Genomic DNA, 19,080 nt, shown 5'->3' on the forward strand with positions numbered 1-19,080 from the left:
CAATATTTCTTTGCTTTGTTCTTCGTTCAGTTGGTATAGGGTGAACGTCGAATTCATGCGGTCCTTGAATGCCTTAAAAGTGCTTGTGCCTTTCGTCCGCGTATCTCCCGAGAATGTGAGTAGCCACGTGGCTCCGAAGTAGTAGGGCATCGTGATCTGTGCCGCCGCTGTCTTCGGCGGTTCTCTGTCCTCTGGTAGTAGCGGAAGACGTCTGCGGGGGGACAGTGGTGGAGTGCCGGTTTCCGACATGTTTCCGATCCTGTTCGTGACGCCACGTGTGACAAAGCCCCTGGAGGGGTGACGTGCGATGGTGTACCTGGACTCTGGACTTGCCGACTTCAGATCTTCACGGCTTCTTCTCGGAAGAACCTGTGGCAGGGGATGTCACAACCCAAGGAGAACCCCCAGAAGCGACACTACTACAATTTAGCAGTGACAAATATTTATTTAACGAAACACCTGTGCTAGTCACTGCGATGCATTTGTACACATATGCAGAAATCAATAAGAAAGAGGTGCAGCATGTAAACATTTACTTTAAGGCATTAGACACTCAATAATCACAAATACATTTAAAGAAAACCATATCAGAGAAAGCAATATTACGTCACTAAAAACACTGTACTGTACATGTGACACGGTAACACCAAATGTCCGCCAGGTGGCGCTTCACACCCTGTGGATGCTGAACTACAGTCTCTGCCTTAAGCAAAAGTCATTGACTCAGAAATGGTCCCGCGAAGGAGGATCCTCACGAATAAAGAGTTAGGCCCTATCTTAGTGTGCACACTAACTTATTAAAAAAACGGACAAAGGTGAACAGTCCTTTCTCTCCAGAGGGACAGGCGAGCCCCCGTTCCCTGGGGTGGCTCCCTGTAGGGAATACAGCGAACAGGTTGTAGGGGTCAGTAGCCACAGGATGTTCTGGTACAACCACATTTATCACTGTCCTGCTCAATAGCAAACAGCTCAGTCCCTGGAGCAGGGGATAGTACCCGTGTTATTAGATAGGTGGCCTGGGTATGGAGGGGCCTCTCCAGTGGCTCTCCTCACTGGTAACGGGGGGTAACTGGGGATTGCTGTGACAGTATAGCGTGGGTCAGACTGAGGCTAATGATGCTCTGTACTAAGGAGCAATCTGTGGGATTGACTTAATAGGGATAGTCTCTGGCGTGGTGCAGACCAATCGTTGGGGCATAGGGCACCCCGGTACCTTAAAAGCAGCTGCAGGTGCCGGCTCCGGCCGGAAGCGACTCCCGCTGTGCGGCTCCTGGCCTGGCTCCTCCTCCGGCGCTGGCAACCTCCTCTGGCAGCATTCTCCCTGGCTTCACAGCTGGCACCCTGCAGGGCCTCCCTCTTGCATTCTCTGTGTGGCCAGCACTGGCTGGACATCACTCCCCAGCGGTAGCTGTCTCTCCCTGCTCTGGGCGGCAGCTCCTTTGATCCCTGTCTCCTCTCTCTGTGCAGCTGTCAATCACTGCCATGTGCTGCGGCTGTGAGCGGCTCCTCTCTGGTCTCTCCCGGCTGCTGTATTACTCTCTCCTGCCCAGGTGCCAGAGGTCACTGTCAGCGGGTCCCGTCTCTCTGCTGCATGGGTCTTTTAGTCTGCACTCAGTCTCTCAGCTCCTGCACGTGCCAGACCTTTCTCTTCCTTCCAAGCTGCTGGGATCACCTCTGACCTCTCTCTTCCTGTCACACTCTGCTGATGCTCCTCACTAGAGTGCTCCCCCCTCAGGAATGCAGGTAGGGACAGATACAGCAGGGTCCTAGCTCCTGCTTTGGCTGTTTAACCCTTCCTGTCCTGGACAGTGGACAGGGGTCTTCTTAGGCAGCGTTGGCTGCCAATGTTTAGGTCCTTTGGGGCACAGGGGCACACCAGAGGTACCCTGGAGTGGGGTACTACATATGTATTATGTGTAAAAAAACCTTTTAACCTCTTCTATTTCGCCATACTATAGTGGGTATTTCCTGAATCCCTAACCCTAATAAAGATTAAAAGGATTCCCCACTCAAGATAAAATACAAATCATGAATCATTAAGATTAAATAAACAATTCAGTCTTGATAAGGTGTGCATCCGCTACGACTACTTTCTCTCTTTTTCTTGTAATCATTGCTTTTAGTCGACAGGATAGCACCCCCCGCCAATTAAATAGAGCGGACAATACCCTGATTCAATAAGGGTATAAAACCATTTTTCTCTTTTGTGTGCAGATTCTAACCAAAACCCTCACCCTATATAGGGGGTGATTCTGGTTGGTTTGCAAAAGCAAACTCCTTCTGCAGGTGGGGCAGATGTAACATGTGCAGAGAGAGTTACATTTGGGGGGAGTTATTTTGTTTCTGTGCAGGGTAAATACTGGCTGCTTTATTCTTACACTGGAATTTAGATTTCTGTTTGAACATACCCCACCCAAATATAACTCTCTCTACACATGTTACATCTGCCCCACCTGCAGTGCAGCATGGGTTTGTGCATTAAAGAAGGAGTTTGCTTTTGCAAACAAACCAGAATCACCACCGTAATCCATTGTGCTGCTTAGCAAGATGTCCTCGCAAAGATTGCAGATAGTTGGTAGATGGTGTAAGAATCCTCATTGTTGTGCAAGAAGCTGGTGCGGATAGTGGAATTTCCCACAACTTGCTCAGGTGGGAAAATGGCGTTAAGCCACTATGAGAGAGACACATGGGTTTAATTAACCATGCTACGTGGAGATTTAAGCTCATACAAAATAAAGTAAAAACTGTATGTAAAGCAGACCATCACATATAGACATTGAACCCTTTCACAATAAACCCAGGTCGCCCATTATATACAAGGCAACCCGGGTTTAACCCTTCTGACAAGGGCATAACTGCCATAGGTGCAGGGGGTGCAGCTGCTATGGGGCCCAGAGCTGAGAGGGGCCCATCTTTACTGTCTAATGAATGTTTTACATACATTTATTACCATCAGTTGCTAAATAGGGGGCCCTTACAAACTTTTGCTATGGGGCCTACGCATATATATATATATATATATATATATATATATATATATCATTCCAAGTGCCCGGCACTCCTATGGATGTCTTTTAGTATGACCCGGTGCCTTCCTTATAGCTTTAGTAAGCTCTTGTAGATGCTGGGATGGATGTAGGCGGCACTCTCGGATTTAGTGAAGCAAAGAAACATTTATTGTGGCTCCAACATGTTGTGCGCCCGAAACATGTTGGAGCCACAATAAATGTTTCTTTGCTTCACTAAATCCGAGAGTGCCGCCTACATCCATCCCAGCATATATATATATATATATATATATATATATTCCATTGACAAAAAACCTTACGGTTTCACATGTCCCATTAAGGCTTCTTAAACATGATCTGGCATTTCTGAAACCTGTTGTAACTCTTCCACTCAAACTCCAAAAAGCAATGAAATTCCGATCATTAAGGCTGGCGCCTTAACCCCTTCCCGACATATGACGTACATTTACGTCATATGTCGGTTGCGGGGGAATCAAGCCAGCTCACGGAGTGAGCTGGCTTGAAAGAGAGCAGGTAATGACTGTAAATTACAGCCAGGTACCTGCTCTCACGGCCACGAGCGGCGAGTTCGCCGATCGTGGCCGTTTAACCCTTTAAGCACCGCGGGCAAAGCGCCCGCAGTGCTTAAATAGCTGATCGGAGGGGGGGCGCCCCCCTCCGGTGCCGATCGGGGCCCCCCGCAGCGAGATCGGAGGGTGCCGATCGGTTGCCATGGTAGCCAGGGGTCTAATGTAGACCCCTGTGCTAGCCGTGTCAGCATACCTATTACATCCTGCCTGAGGCAGGATGTAATAGGAAGTGCATAAAATCACTATGTTCAGCCATAGAGCTCTATGGCTGAACCTAGTACAGGCGATCGCGCCCCCTAGTGGTCAAGTACACTAGGGGGCCTTGTAGTAAAAGTAAAAAATAAAAAAAAATAAAGTTTAAAAATAAAAAAAAAATAAAAAAATATTAAAAGTTCAAATCACCCCCCTTTCCCCATTTCCCAAATAAAAATAAATAAAAAATAAATAAAATAAACATATTTGGTATCGCCGCGTTCCTAAAAGTCCGATCTATTAAAATATAACATTAGTTATCCCGCACGGTTAAAGGTGTAAACGGAAAATAATTTCCAACGCCAAAACTACGTTTTTTGGTCGCATCGCCTACCCAAAAAAAAATAGCTAAAAGAGATCAGAAAGTCGCCCATATCCCATAATGGTATTAATTAAAAAGTACACTTCAGCCCGCAAAAAATGAGCCCTCACCCAGGTCCGTAGATGGAAAAATAAAAAAGTTATAAGCCGCAGAACATGGCGACGCGACGCAAATTCGAAAAACCGTAAAATTTTCTATTTTTTTTTTTAGTGGTAAAACGTAACGAAAACTATATAAGTTTGGTATCACCGGAATCATAACGACCCATAGAATAAAGATAACCCATCATTTTAAACGAACTATGAACTCCAAAAAAACCGTAACCAGCGCAAAATTGTGGAATTGCGTTTTTTATTCTTTTTACCCCACATTGAATTATTTCCTGATTCCCCAGAATATTATACGGTATAGTAAATGGTACCATTAAAAAGTACAACTTGTCCCGCAAAAAAAAAGCCCTCATGTGGGGATGCAGTTGATTTGCCGGCGGTCGGGATCCCGGCGGTCGGAATCCCGACACTGGAATCCCGACCGCCGAAATCCCGAAACTTTCTCCCTCCGTGGGTGTCCATGACACCCATAGAGGGAGAATAAAATAGCGTGCCGAGCGTAGCGAGGCACCGGGCCCGCTGCGTGGCGAGCGCAGCGAGCCCGCAAGGGGGGGCGATCCATGTCCCCCCCTTGTCGGGATTTCGGCGGTCGGGATTCCAGTGTCGGGATTCCGACCGCCGGGATCCCGACCGCCGGGAAATCGTATCGGATCCCTCATGTGTCTATATAGCCGGAAAATTTAAAAAGTTACGCTTATTTGAACGCAAGGAGGAAAAAAAAAAAATAACAAAAAAGGCAATGTCGGGAAGGGGTTAATGGACGTGTTCCTTGCGCAGTACAGATATGGTACGCCATCACAGCCTGTGGGTAAGTGCAGATTCAGCACTCTCACAGAGTGAGATTGCTGTCACTCACACAATGGTGGAGCTGCTAATTCACAGATTTGTGTGCTCATTGGAATACACACATGCAGTCTATGCAACTGAAGGTCTGAACAGTTATGTGGTGCACTCATCCTAATAAGTACCTGCAATCATCTAAAACGGTCTAGCCCACTGAGTTACTATAGTGTTCATTCTATCACCCGCCATCTTTGAAAACCCATGCAGTTCCGCTTCCCTGCCTGGGGTGTATCTGTCTGCTGTAGTGCTTCTAGCACAGTGTGATCTGTATATCAGCACTGCAAACCAGACCTGTGCTAGAAACACTACAGCATACAGCAACACCCCAGACAGGGTAGAGGAACTGCATGGGTTTTCAAAGATAGCAAGTGCTAGAATAAACACTATTACTAGAACTATCCCACTGAGAGTCCAACATACTGTATATCCATTTCATTTAGTATTCACATGCAGTTACCAGAAACATCTTTCATAATTGCAAAAACTATAATACTCCCAACTACTATGCATCTACACTTTCTTCTCCCACCTTCATGCTGCTCTGTCTTCCCTGATACCTACTGCTGTGTGTATTCCCTCATCTGCACCAATGTGTCTTTCCCCATCTGCGTTGCCCTGTCTTTTCACACAGGTGCCACTGTTTCCTTCTATCTGTGCCACTGGCTTCCCCTCTATTAGTGGTACTCTGTCTCCCCCTCCATCCATGCTGCTCTGCCTGCCTCATCCATGACACAGTTTCCTTCCATCTGCACTGCTGTCTCTCCTCTCCATCTGTACTGCTCTGTTTTCCCTTTATCCCCTTTGCTCCGAACCCCCTCCCCCATCAGTGCTGTCTTTCCTCCAACTGCTTCTCTGTTTCCTACCCAATCGCATCACTCTATCTTACCTTCCCCGATCTGTGCCACTGTTTTCCACCCATCTGCTTCGTTAGTCCCCCATCAGTGCTGCTTAGCCTTCCTACCATCTACGCATTTCTATTCCCCATCCGCACCACACTGCCTCCTACCCCAATCAACACCACTTTTACCCCATCCTCTCTGCTCTGTTTACTGCTCAGACCTTCAGTTGCATAGACTGCATGTGTGTATTCCAATGAGCACACAAATCTGTGAATTAGCAGCTCCACCATTGTGTGAGTGACAGCAATCTCACTCTGTGAGAGTGCTGAATCTGCACTTACCCACAGGCTGTGATGGCGTACCATATCTGTACTGCGCAAGGAACACGTCCATTAAGGCGCCAGCCTTAATGATCGGAATTTCATTGCTTTTTGGAGTTTGAGTGGAAGAGTTACAACAGGTTTCAGAAATGCCAGATCATGTTTAAGAAGCCTTAATGGGACATGTGAAACCGTAAGGTTTTTTGTCAATGGAATTTCATAGCTTTTTTTTCAATTTTCTTTTTTTTATTCAGAAATGTAAAATTTCACTGTAAGAATAAACATTGGATTTTTAAAAATGTTTAACAATAACACACCCTTGGCAACAAGCATTACCACTGGCTACACGCATTACAAACCCCTGGCAAGGAGTATGACACCCATCCCAGAGCATGAAAGCACTGGCAATGAGCATGACACCCAGTGTGTAGAAGCTATACTTTAGGACATAATGTATCACAGGCATTGCAGTGTGGGGCATATGGTGCAGGGGACATTACTGTATGGGGCTTAATATGGTGAAAAAATGTTTTTCCTGTGGTGGCAAAGGTCTGTTTGTGAAGAGCCAAAAACTGGGGTGTAAGGTAGTCTTCTCCGGTGAGGCCATGTCCATTTTAATGAGACCACGCCCCTTGCCTGGGGCAGAGATCAAATTACAAATGATATATACATGACACGCTGACCCTGCCAGGTCATGGATCAGCTGCGGGTGTGTGAGTATGTATGGATAGGCTACATATATGTGTGTGTTTGCGCGTATGAATGTATGGATAGGCTATGGGTGTGTGTGTGTGTCAATGATGCCTACCTATACATGACACGCTGACCCTACCAGGTCATGGAACTTTACCAGGCTGGGGGTTCCTCCCGGAGATGGGGACCAGTCTGCTCCTTCTGTCTGACTTGATGGTTTCCCCTCCAGCAGTGAGTTCCAGGCAGCCGCTCCCCTATTCCCCAGTGTCCGCAGATGCTGAGCAGGAAACACAGAGCCAGGCCTCCCCCTTCTGGCATGGCAGTGGTGCTGTCTCCAGAATGGATCCCCGGAGTTAAGGTGAGTGTCGATGGGGTGACCAGGGCGCCAGGCTCCCTGCGGAGGGCTGCTGCGCGTGTGCCTCCTCCCATAGTCCTCCCTGCAAAGGACCAGGGCAGGAGCTATACACGACTCGTGCATACTCAGCAGCCCTCCCGGGGCCATTTTGGTTTTGTGCAATGATCAAGTTTGTTTTTTGGGTACGATCAAATTCTGCTAAGAGAAATGTGACCTATTTTAGTCTAAAAAAAAGGGAGGGAGGTAATGAGTCACACCATACCTCTGGTGCTATATTGAATAAAAATAATATTAGCCAAGGAAAGCCGCATATGACAACAAGCAAACCAGCTTGTAAGAAATAAAATATAATTGGAAAGCACACACAGCATTAGCAATTATACCTTTGATTAAAGTTGAAAACTAAATGTAATATAGGTCCCCCTTTTCAATAATGGCACAAGACTCAGTTCAATTGAAATAACAAAAATATTTTATAAACACATAATAAAGTCATATACAAAAATATACATAAATCACATGCAATTAATGGTAAAACAATGTAACCTAAGGTGCTGGTGTCCCAATTAAATAAAAGTAATGAACGTATCAGCAGCAGACCTCACTTGAAGCTCAGGCAGGATGGTGATGGAGCCGGTGGAAAAGAGCTGGGTCATGGTCAGAGCCCACAGCGGGCAGAGGAATCTGCACTGGCCCAGGCAGGTGCAGTGCCGGGGGTGCGGGAGTAGAAGGGGGGTTAGTTGAGGTCTGATAGAGCAGGCAGTAGTAGGAAGGAAGCCGCAGTGAGAGCCTAGCCAGTTTGTGCAGGACGGGGAGGGGCGGTCAGCGGTTGAGAAGCCCACGAGCAGATGAAAGCTACCGGTCACTGGTCGGCCTCGTGAGAGGTGCGGGCAGGAGGTGTGGGGGGAGAAGGCCGCAAGGGCCAGTGAGAAGGGGACAGTGTACACATGGGGTCACTGAAGGGAGAGGGGGGGTCAGTATACATGGGGGCACTGAGGGGGTTATAGGCTGTGGGGTGTGTATGGTTAGGGTAATAGGCTGTGGGGGGAGGGGGGTATGGTTAGGGTTATAGGCTGGGGGGGGAGTGTATGGTTAGGGTTATAGGCTGCGGGGGGGTGTATGGGTAGGGCTATAGGCTGCGGGGGGGGGTGTGTGTATGGGTAGGGCTATAGGCTGCTGGGGGGGTACGGTTAGGGTTATAGGCTGCGGGGTGTGTGTGTATGATTAGGGTTATAGGCTGAGGGGTGTGTATGGTTAGGGTAATAGGCTGCGGGAATGTGTGTGCGTGTGTATGGTTAGGGTTATGGGCTGCGGGGGGTGTTTGGGTAGGGTTTTAGGCTGCAGGGGTGGGGTGTATGGTTAGGGTTATAAGCTGGGGGGTGTATAGTTAGGGTTATAGGCTGCGGGGTGTGTGTATGGTTAGGGTTATAGGCTGCGGGATGTGTGTGTATGGTTAGGTTTATAGGCTGTGGGGTGTGTATGGTTAGGGTAATAGGCTGCGGGAATGTGTGTGCGTGTGTATGGTTAGGGTTATGGGCTGCGGGGGGTGTTTGGGTAGGGTTTTAGGCTGCGGGGGTGGGGTGTATGGTTAGGGTTATAAGCTGGGGAGTGTATAGTTAGGGTTATAGGCTGCGGGGTGTGTGTATGGTTAGGGTTATAGGTTGCGGGATGTGTGTGTATGGTTAGGTTTATAGGCTGTGGGGTGTGTATGGTTAGTGTAATAGGCTGCAGGGGGAGGTGTATGTTTCGGGTTATAGGCTGCAGGGTGTGTGTTTGATTAGGGTTATAGGCTGCAGGGGCTGTGTATGGTTAGGGTTATAGGCTGCAGTGTGTGTGTGTGTGTGTGTGTGTGTGTGTGTGTGTGTGTGTGTTATGGTTAGGTTTATAGACTGCAGGGTGTGTGTGTATGGTTAGGGTTATAGGCTGTGGGGTGTGTTTATGGTTAGGGTTATAGGCTGCAGGGTGTGTGTGTGTATGGTTAGGTTTATAGGCTGCAGGGTGTGTGTGTGTATGGTTAGAGTTATAGGCTGTGGGGTGTGTGTTATGGTTAGGTTTATAGGCTGCAGGGTGTGTGTGTGTATGGTTAGGTTTATAGGCTGCAGGGTGTGTGTGTGTATGGTTAGGGTTATAGGCTGTGGGGTGTGTGTATGGTTAGGGTTATAGGCTGCGGGGTGTGTGTATGGTTAGGGTTATAGGCTGCAGGGTGTGTGTATGGTTAGTGTTATAGGCTGCGAGGTGTGTTTGTGTGTATGGTTAGTGTTATAGGCTGCGAGGTGTGTTTGTGTGTATGGTCAGGGTTATAGGCTGTGGGGTGTGTGTATGGTCAGGATAATAGGCTGCGGGGGGGTATGGTTAGTGTTATTGGGGGGGGAGGTGTATGGTTAGGGTTATAGGCTGTGGGGTGTGTATGGTTAGGGTTATAGGCTGCAGGGTGTGTGTGTGTATGGTTAGGGTTATAGGCTGTGGGGTGTGTGTTATGGTTAGGTTTATAGGCTGCAGGGTGTGTGTGTGTATGGTTAGGGTTATAGGCTGCAGGGTGTGTGTATGATTAGTGTTATAGGCTGCGAGGTGTGTGTGTGTATGGTTAGTGTTATAGGCTGCGAGGTGTGTTTGTGTGTATGGTTAGGGTTATAGGCTGCAGGGTGTGTGTATAGTTAGTGTTATAGGCTGTGGGGTGTGTGTATGGTCAGGATAATAGGCTGCGGGGGGGGGGGGTATGGTTAGTGTTATTGGGGGGGAGGTGTATGGTTAGGGTTATAGGCTGTGGGGTGTGTATGGTTAGGGTTATAGGCTGTGGGGTGTGTATGGTTAGGGTTACAGGCTGTGGTGTGTGTGTATGTGTGTTTAGGGTTATAGGCTGCGGGGGGTGTGTGTGTGTGTGTGTGTGTTTAGGGTTATAGGCTGCGGGGTGTGTGTATGGTTAGGTTTATAGGCTGCAGGGTGTGTATGGTTAGAGCTATAGGCTGTGGGGTGTGTGTATGGTTAGGGTTATAGGCTGTGGGGGGTGTGTATGGTTAGGGTTATAGGCTGTGGGGGGTGTGCATGGTTAGGGTTATAGGCTGTGGGGGGTGTGCATGGTTAGGGTTATAGGCTGTGGGGGGTGTGCATGGTTAGGGTTATAGATTGTTGGGGGTGTGCATGGTTAGGGTTATAGGCTGTGGGGGGAGATGTATGGTTAGGCTTATATGCTGGGGGTGTGTGTATAGTTAGGGTTATAGGCTGTGGGGTGTGTATGGTTAGAGCTATAGGCTGCGGTGGGGGGGGTGTATGGTTTGGATTATAGGCTGCGCGCGGGGGGTAGGTGTATAGTTAGGGTTATAGGCTGCGGGGTGTATATGGTTAGTGTTATAGGCTGCAGGGGGTGTGTATGGTTAGTGTTATAGGCTGCAAGGGGTGTGTATGGTTAGGGTTATAGGCTGCGGTGTGTGTGTATGGTTAGGGTTATAGGCTGTGGGGTGTGTGTATGGTTAGGGTTATAGGCTGCGGGGTGTGTGTATGGTTAGTGTTATAGGCTGCGGGGTGTATTTTGTTAGTGTCATAGGCTGCAGGGTTTATGTGGTTAGTGTTATAGGCTGCGGGGTGTGTGTATGGTTAGGGTTATTGGCTGTGGGGTGTGTGTATGGTTAGGGTTATAGGCTGCGGGGGTATGCATGGTTAGGGTTATTGGCTGCGGGGAGTGTGCATGGTTAGGGTTATAGACTGCGGGGGGGGAGGTGTATTGTTAGGATTATAGGCTGCAGGGTGTGAATGGTTAGGGTTATAGGCTGCAGGGTGTGTGTATGGTTAGAGTTATAGGCTGTGGGGTGTGTGTATGGTTAGGGTTATACAGTAGGCTGCGGGGTGTGTATGGTTAGGGTTATAGGCTGTGGGGGGTGTGTATGGTTAGGGTTATAGGCTGTGGGGGGTGTGTATGGTTAGGGTTATAGGCTGTGGGGGGTGTGCATGGTTAGGGTTATAGGCTGTGGGGGGTGTGCATGGTTAGGGTTATAGATTGTTGGGGGTGTGCATGGTTAGGGTTATAGGCTGTGGGGGGAGATGTATGGTTAGGCTTATATGCTGGGGTGTGTGTGTATAGTTAGGGTTATAGGCTGTGGGGTGTGTATGGTTAGAGCTATAGGCTGCGGTGGGGGGGGTGTATGGTTTGGATTATAGGCTGCGCGCGGGGGGTAGGTGTATGGTTAGGGTTATAGGCTGCGGGGTGTATATGGTTAGTTTTATAGGCTGCAGGGGGTGTGTATGGTTAGTGTTATAGGCTGCGGGGTGTATATTGTTAGTGTCATAGGCTGCAGGGTTTATATGGTTAGTGTTATAGGCTGCGGGGTGTGTGCATGGTTAGGGTTATTGGCTGTGGGGTGTGTGTATGGTTAGGGTTATAGGCTGCGGGGGTATGCATGGTTAGGGTTATTGGCTGCGGGGAGTGTGCATGGTTAGGGTTATAGACTGCGGGGGGGAGGTGTATTGTTAGGATTATAGGCTGCAGGGTGTGAATGGTTAGGGTTATAGGCTGCGGGGGGGGTTGTATTGTTAGGGTTATAGGCTGCAGGGTGTGTATGGTTAGGGTTATAGGCTGTGGGGGGAGGTGTATTGTTAGGGTTATAGGCTGCGGGGGGGAGTGTATTGTTAGGGTTATAGGCTGCGCGGTGGGTATGGTTAGGGTTGTAGGCTGCGGGGGGAGGTGTATTGTTAGGGTTATAGACTGCAGGGTGTGTATGGTTAGGGTTATAGGCTGCGGAGGGGGGGGTTCATGGTTAGTGTTATAGGCTGCAGGGTGTGTGCATGGTGTGTCGTAGGCTGCAGGGTGTTTATGGTTAAGTTAATAGGCTGCGGGGTGGGTGTGTATGGTTAGGGTTACAGGCTGCGGGGTGTGTGTATGGTTAGGGTTATAGGCTGCGCGGTGTGTATGGTTAGGGTTATAGGCTGGGGGGGTAAGGTGTATTGTCAGGGTTATAGGCTGCAGGGTGTGTATGGTTAGGGTTATAGGCTGTGGGGGGTATGCATGATTAGGGTTATAGGCTGGGGGGAGGTGTATTGTTAGGCTTATATGCTGGGGGGGGTGTGTATAGTTAGGGTTAAAGGCTGTGGGGTGTGTATAGTTTGGGTTATAGGCTGTGGGGTGTGTATGGTTAGAGCTATAGGGTGCGGTGGGGGGGTGTATGGTTTGGATTATAGGCTGCGCGCGGGGGGTAGGTGTATGGTTAGGGTTATAGGCTGCGGGGTGTATATGGTTAGTGTTATAGGCTGCGGGGGGTGTGTATGGATAGTGTTATAGGCTGCGGGGTGTGTGTGTATGGTTAGTGTTATAGGCTATTTAGAAATAACTGGGTGAGGTGTCACAGGCAGTTTGTGAGAGAGAGAATTGTAAAAATCAGAATTTAGTATTGAACCAACATGCGACCTTTTAACAAGAAAATCTTATAGGGTACTGGGTTGGTGGTGCTCCCAAAGGATTCAGCAGGATAACTGAATTGAATTCGGTGTCATAGGAGAGACGTAGGGAGAACAAAGGGTTTTTGGGGCACACTTGAAATTTTAAGATAGTGAAAAAGATGGTGTACAAATGGGTGACATAAAATCTAACCTTTATTGATTACACTTAAAAGAGCATACAAGCACACGTCAATTAAATACAAAGAACAATTTCAAGAGAACAATTATTTAAAAAGATATATAACAATCGGCATGTGAGTATATTTACGGAGTTTATTTTATAATCGTAATATACAATGCAGACAAAAACGAAATTGTAATACAATAACCGTCAAGTGGGCGAAAATGATTTGGCAGGGAATTTACCAGACCATAATTATTTGAGCAAGGCAAATCAACACAAGATAATATAACGATATCATGCACATGAATGTTGCAGAGGTTAGTAATATTTTAATATTTTGGGGTCTTGCTTCAGACCCTCCTTTGACAATAATAATGGACCCAAATGCAATGATATAGGTAACAGGTTTACATTACTATTGTTGAAGCAGGATTTGGAGGATAGCGGGAAGAATATGAATGCTCGTCGTATGCATTCGCTACTTCTGCTGTCTGAGTGTGTGATACAGCACTGGATATTCCCTGATGGTCTCCCAGGAGGTACTGATCCAGCCAGTCGCTGCTTAGCTGCTGAGTTCAGATGGGATCAGGCGGCCCAGCGATGTATGGCTGTATGTGGCATCAGATGAGAGAGCCTCAAATGGAACTAGGAGCCAGTTGTCACTTCTGCTTTTCCCCGATGTGGCTCAGGAGAATGAGAGAGTGAGCGAGTCCAGATGAGAGATAGTGGTAGATTAGAATGAAAGAGGAAAGATCAGAAGGGTGAGGAGAGATATGCTCACAGAATAATGGTATATGTGCCCACTGCTGGATTTAATGGGTTCGTGGTTACTGAGCCAGTAATGAGGAATACTGCGCACAGTGCCACGTGCAGGGGTGAGTAAGGTCTTTATAGATCTTAAATCATTGTATGTGCAAGATATATTGATTCATCAGCAGCATACGTCATAGCATGTGGTTCCAGACATGTATCAAAACAATATAACAAAACGTATTGGTTGAGGACACCAAATAGTTGATACCAATTATCTGGAGATATGGACGGTAATTGTCAATTTAACTGCCTGTTGCTGAACCGCAGTAGTCGAAGGTTTTTAATAGGGGCAGTAGGTAATAGTTTGGTGGTAACAACAGTGGAGTAGGTCGGCGGATTGAAGAGATAATATAGTCAATGAGACAGAACAACAATAGTATGCAAAGAGATTTAACCTGAGGGTCACATTAATTACTGGTGCTCAATTTCTCATACAGTGGACCCCCGTGACGTCACGGTGATCAAGCCCAATCGGGGCGAAACACGTGTCCGTCTGACGTCAGGGAATTTCCAGCCACTCAGAGCCCTCCCGCAGTCCCTCTCAGAGCAGCGCGGCTGTCACGATCTAGACGGTAGAAGCTCTCACCGCACGGTCTACCTCACCACGCGTTGATACGGCCGTCACCTATACGAGGTAATCTGCTTCTTATTTCTTATTTCACAGATTGCCGCTGGCGCACAGACTTTGTGTCTGGTGCGCACGCACTCTGATACCGCTACTGAGCGGGACCTGTGTACCTTACCATATGGAGCACGCTATAATTAAGTGTCCATTGGATAAGAAATTGAGCGCCCGCTACTTAATGTGACCTGATACCGCTACTAAGCGGGACCTTTATGCTTTATCATATGGGGCACGCTATAATTAGGGGTCCACTGTATGAGAAATTGAGCACCAGTAATTAATGTGACCCTCAGGTTAAATCTCTTTGCATACTATTGTTGTTCTGTCTCATTGACTATATTATCTCTTCAATCCGCCGACCTACTCCACTGTTGTTACCACCAAACTATTACCTACTGCCCCTATTAAAAACCTTCGACTACTGCGGTTCAGCAACAGGCAGTTAAATTGACAATTACCGTCCATATCTCCAGATAATTGGTATCAACTATTTGGTGTCCTCAACCAATACGTTTTGTTATATTGTTTTGATACATGTCTGGAACCACATGCTATGACGTATGCTGCTGATGAATCAATATATCTTGCACATACAATGATTTAAGATCTATAAAGACCTTACTCACCCCTGCACGTGGCACTGTGCGCAGTATTCCTCATTACTGGCTCAGTAACCACGAACCCATTAAATCCAGCAGTGGGCACATATACCATTATTCTGTGAGCATATCTCTCCTCACCCTTCTGATCTTTCCTCTTTCATTCTAATCTACCACTATCTCTCATCTGGACTCGCTCACTCTCTCATTCTCCTGAGCCACATCGGGGAAAAGCAGAAGTGACAACTGGCTCCTAGTTCCATTTGAGGCTCTCTCATCTGATGCCACATACAGCCATACATCGCTGGGCCGCCTGATTCCATCTGAACTCAGCAGCTAAGCAGCGACTGGCTGGATCAGTACCTCCTGGGAGACCATCAGGGAATATCCAGTGCTGTATCACACACTCAGACAGCAGAAGTAGCGAATGCATACGACGAGCATTCATATTCTTCCCGCTATCCTCCAAATCCTGCTTCAACAATAGTAATGTAAACCTGTTACCTATATCATTGCATTTGGGTCCATTATTATTGTCAAAGGAGGGTCTGAAGCAAGACCCCAAAATATTAAAATATTACTAACCTCTGCAACATTCATGTGCATGATATCGTTATATTATCTTGTGTTGATTTGCCTTGCTCAAATAATTATGGTCTGGTAAATTCCCTGCCAAATCATTTTCGCCCACTTGACGGTTATTGTATTACAATTTCGTTTTTGTCTGCATTGTATATTACGATTATAAAATAAACTCCGTAAATATACTCACATGCCGATTGTTATATATCTTTTTAAATAATTGTTCTCTTGAAATTGTTCTTTGTATTTAATTGACGTGTGCTTGTATGCTCTTTTAAGTGTAATCAATAAAGGTTAGATTTTATGTCACCCATTTGTACACCATCTTTTTCACTATCTTAAAATTTCAAGTGTGCCCCAAAAACCCTTTGTTCTCCCTACGTCTCTCCTATGACACCGAATTCAATAGTGTTATAGGCTGCAGGGTTTATATGGTTAGGGTTATATGCTGTGGGGTGTGTGTATTGTTAGGGTTATTGGCTGCGGGGGGTATGCATGGTTAGGGTTATTGGCTGCGGGGGGTGTGCATGGTTAGGGTTATAGGCTGCGGGGGGTGTGCATGGAAAGGGTTATAGGCTGCGGGGGGAGTTGTATTGTTAGGATTATAGGCTGCACGGTGTGAATGGTTAGGGTTATAGGCTGCGGGGGGGGGGGGGTGTATTGTTAGGGTTATAGGCTGCAGGGTGTGTATGGTTAGGGTTATAGGCTGTGGGGGGAGGTGTATTGTTAGGGTTATAGGCTGCAGGGTGTGTATGGTTAGGGTTATAAGCTGCGGGGGAGGTGTATTGTTAGGGTTATAGGCTGCGGGGGGGAGTGTATTGTTAGGGTTATAGGCTGCAGGGTGGGTATGGTTAGGGTTGTAGGCTGCGGGGGGAGGTGTATTGTTAGGGTTATAGACTGCAGGGTGGGTATGGTTAGGGTTATAGGCTGCGGGGGGGAGTGTATTGTTAGGGTTATAGGCTGCAGGGTGGGTATGGTTAGGGTTGTAGGCTGCGGGGGGAGGTGTATTGTTAGGGTTATAGACTGCAGGGTGTGTATGGTTAGGGTTATAGGCTGCGGGGGGGGGTTCATGGTTAGTGTTATAGGCTGCAGGGTGTGTGCATGGTGTGTCGTAGGCTGCAGGGTGTTTATGGTTAAGTTAATAGGCTGCGGGGTGGGTGTGTATGGTTAGGGTTACAGGCTGCGGGGTGTGTGTATGGTTAGGGTTATAGGCTGCGCGGTGTGTATGGTTAGGGTTATAGGCTGCGGGGGTGTGTGTGGGTAGGGTTATAGGCTGTGGAATGTGAATGTAGTAGCTACTAACCTGGCCCACTGTGCTTCAAAGGAGGCTGCTTCTGGTGGACACTCTGGATGATTCACCTCTCTGCAACTCTTCATTCATCCTGTCCGGTCCTCTGGTTCCAGGTTCCCTGCAGCCTTCTTCCCCCTCAGCTCTTCAGTGCACTCTCCTGAGCTTTCTAACCTTCTGCTGCTGGCACCGCGTGGTTCTCCTCTTCTGCTCCCCTCCAGCAGCCAGGACTGGAACGGCACAGAGCAGGGTGAAACATGTCCTGTCCAGGAGTAGAGACATTGAAGAAATTATGATGACTTGCGCTGTGAACGCAAATCCTGGGAATCCCGAGGCTGGCTTGCAGGGGGGGGGTGTCCGCGTACTTCCCCACTGTGTACACAGGGGGAGGGGCACAGCGTACACATGTGGGGGGCAAGTCGGGCACAGAAAACACACGGGGGGCACAGCGTACACACAGGGGCACAGCTTACACACGGGGGCACTGGGAGGGGGACAGCGCGAAAACGGGGGGGCAGCATACACACGAGGGGCACAGCGTACACACGGGGGGCACTGGGGAGGGTCAACGTACACACGGGGGGCACAGCGTACACACGGGGGCATAGGGTACATACAGGGACAGTGGGGGGACAGGGTACACATGAATTCTCCATATCTAAATTAAGTCTGCAATATATAAAAAAATGGACATAAATATGATTAGTTGGTAATTATACAGATGAGAATCAAAGGGTGAGAAAAAAATGGCATGGGGTTCCCCCTCCTGAGCATAACCATCCCCGGGCTCATTGAGCCTGACATGATTCCAAAAATACAGGGGACAAAAAGATTAGGGTTCCCCCGTATTTCTGAAACCAGCCCCGGACACTTGGGCCGGTTCTGGTTCCAAAAATACAGGGGACTAAAAAACTGGGGGTCCCCCATATTTTGGAACCAGCACCGGGCTCCAACAGCCTGTGGTGTCATGTCACAGCCGGGGGACACTTTTTACGAAAGGTCCCCCGGCCGTATCATGCTCATTGTGGCTGGTCAGCCCTGGATGGGGTCACTGGGTGAGATAAGACCCCCCCAATAAAGGAGTCAACCCCCCCCCCCCTTAATAGGCTTCACCCTTCCAGGGCTGAAGCCCGGGGCTGTCCCCGGCGTCCCTGGGCGGTGGACGCCGGGCTGATATGGTACAATCACGCAAACAAAACATTGCTTTTTGCAGGTGAACTACAAGTCCCAGCAGGCATCCCCCCCCCACATGCTTGGACCTGGTGAACCACAAATCCTAGCATGCGGCGGGCCATTAATGGGAACCCTTGGACTTGTAGTCCACCTGTAAAAAGAATGTTGAAATAAAACAGACACAGTGAAAAGTAAAAGTTTATTGTACACACACTAATTTTACACCTCTACTTATAAATTCCAGGTTCCAGCGTTGCCTCTCATGTCCTGCAGCAGCTCACCCCACACTGACTGGGGGGGGGGGTGTGCTTTGGAAGCATTCAGCCCTGATTGGCTTTTGGCGTCTCCATGGAGATGCCAACAGCCAATCTGGCTCAAGGTGGAGGAGGATGCAGGGAGGGGGGATGCAGAGTGGCGTAGGATGCAGGGAGGGGGGACGAAGAGTGCCGTAGGATGCTGGGTGGCGTAGGATGCAGGGAGGGGGATACAGAGTGGCGTAGGATGCAGAGAGGGGGGACGCAGGGTGGTGTAGGATGCGGGGTGGTGGAGGATGCAGGGAGGGGGAATACAGAGTGGCGTAGGATGCAGTGAGGGGATGCAGGGTGGTGTAGGATGCGGGGTGGTGGAGGATGCAGAGTGGCGTGGGATGCAGAGAGGGGGGACGCAGGGTAGCGTAGGATGCGGGGCGGTGGAGGATGCAGGGAGGGGGAATACAGAGTGGCGTAGGATGCAGTGAGGGGATGCAGGGTGGTGTAGGATGCGGGGTGGTGGAGGATGCAGGGAGGGGGATGCAGAGTGGCGTAGGATGCAGGGAGGGGGGACGAAGAGTGCCATAGGATGCTGGGTGGCGTAGGATGGAGGGAGGGGGATACAGAGTGGCGTGGGATGCAGAGAGGGGGGACGCAGGGTTGTGTAGGATGAGGGATGGTAGAGGATGCAGGGAGGGGGAATACAGAGTGGCGTAGGATGCAGAGATGGGGGACGCAGGGTGCAGGGACGTGCAGTCAGGGGAGGCAGGGGAGGCAGTGCCTCCCCTGTCATTAATGATCAAAATGATACAAAGAAGATTCTTATGACACCTATTCTGTTTCATAAATATCTTCTTTATACTAAACTA

General features: G+C 48.5%; 2 pseudogenes; one reads left to right on the forward strand and one right to left on the reverse strand.

Moving 5' to 3' along the window:
- Window positions 1-13,382: 13,382 nt before the first annotated feature.
- Window positions 13,383-13,499, reverse strand: LOC146056598 (5S ribosomal RNA; annotated as a pseudogene).
- Window positions 13,500-15,206: 1,707 nt separating this feature from the next.
- Window positions 15,207-15,323, forward strand: LOC146056599 (5S ribosomal RNA; annotated as a pseudogene).
- The last annotated feature ends 3,757 nt before the right edge of the window (window positions 15,324-19,080 follow it).

This window comes from Crinia signifera, unplaced genomic scaffold (genome assembly GCF_055691185.1).
Source record: "Crinia signifera unplaced genomic scaffold, ASM5569118v1 HAP2_SCAFFOLD_83, whole genome shotgun sequence".
In the NCBI taxonomy this organism is placed as follows: Eukaryota; Metazoa; Chordata; class Amphibia; order Anura; family Myobatrachidae; genus Crinia; species Crinia signifera.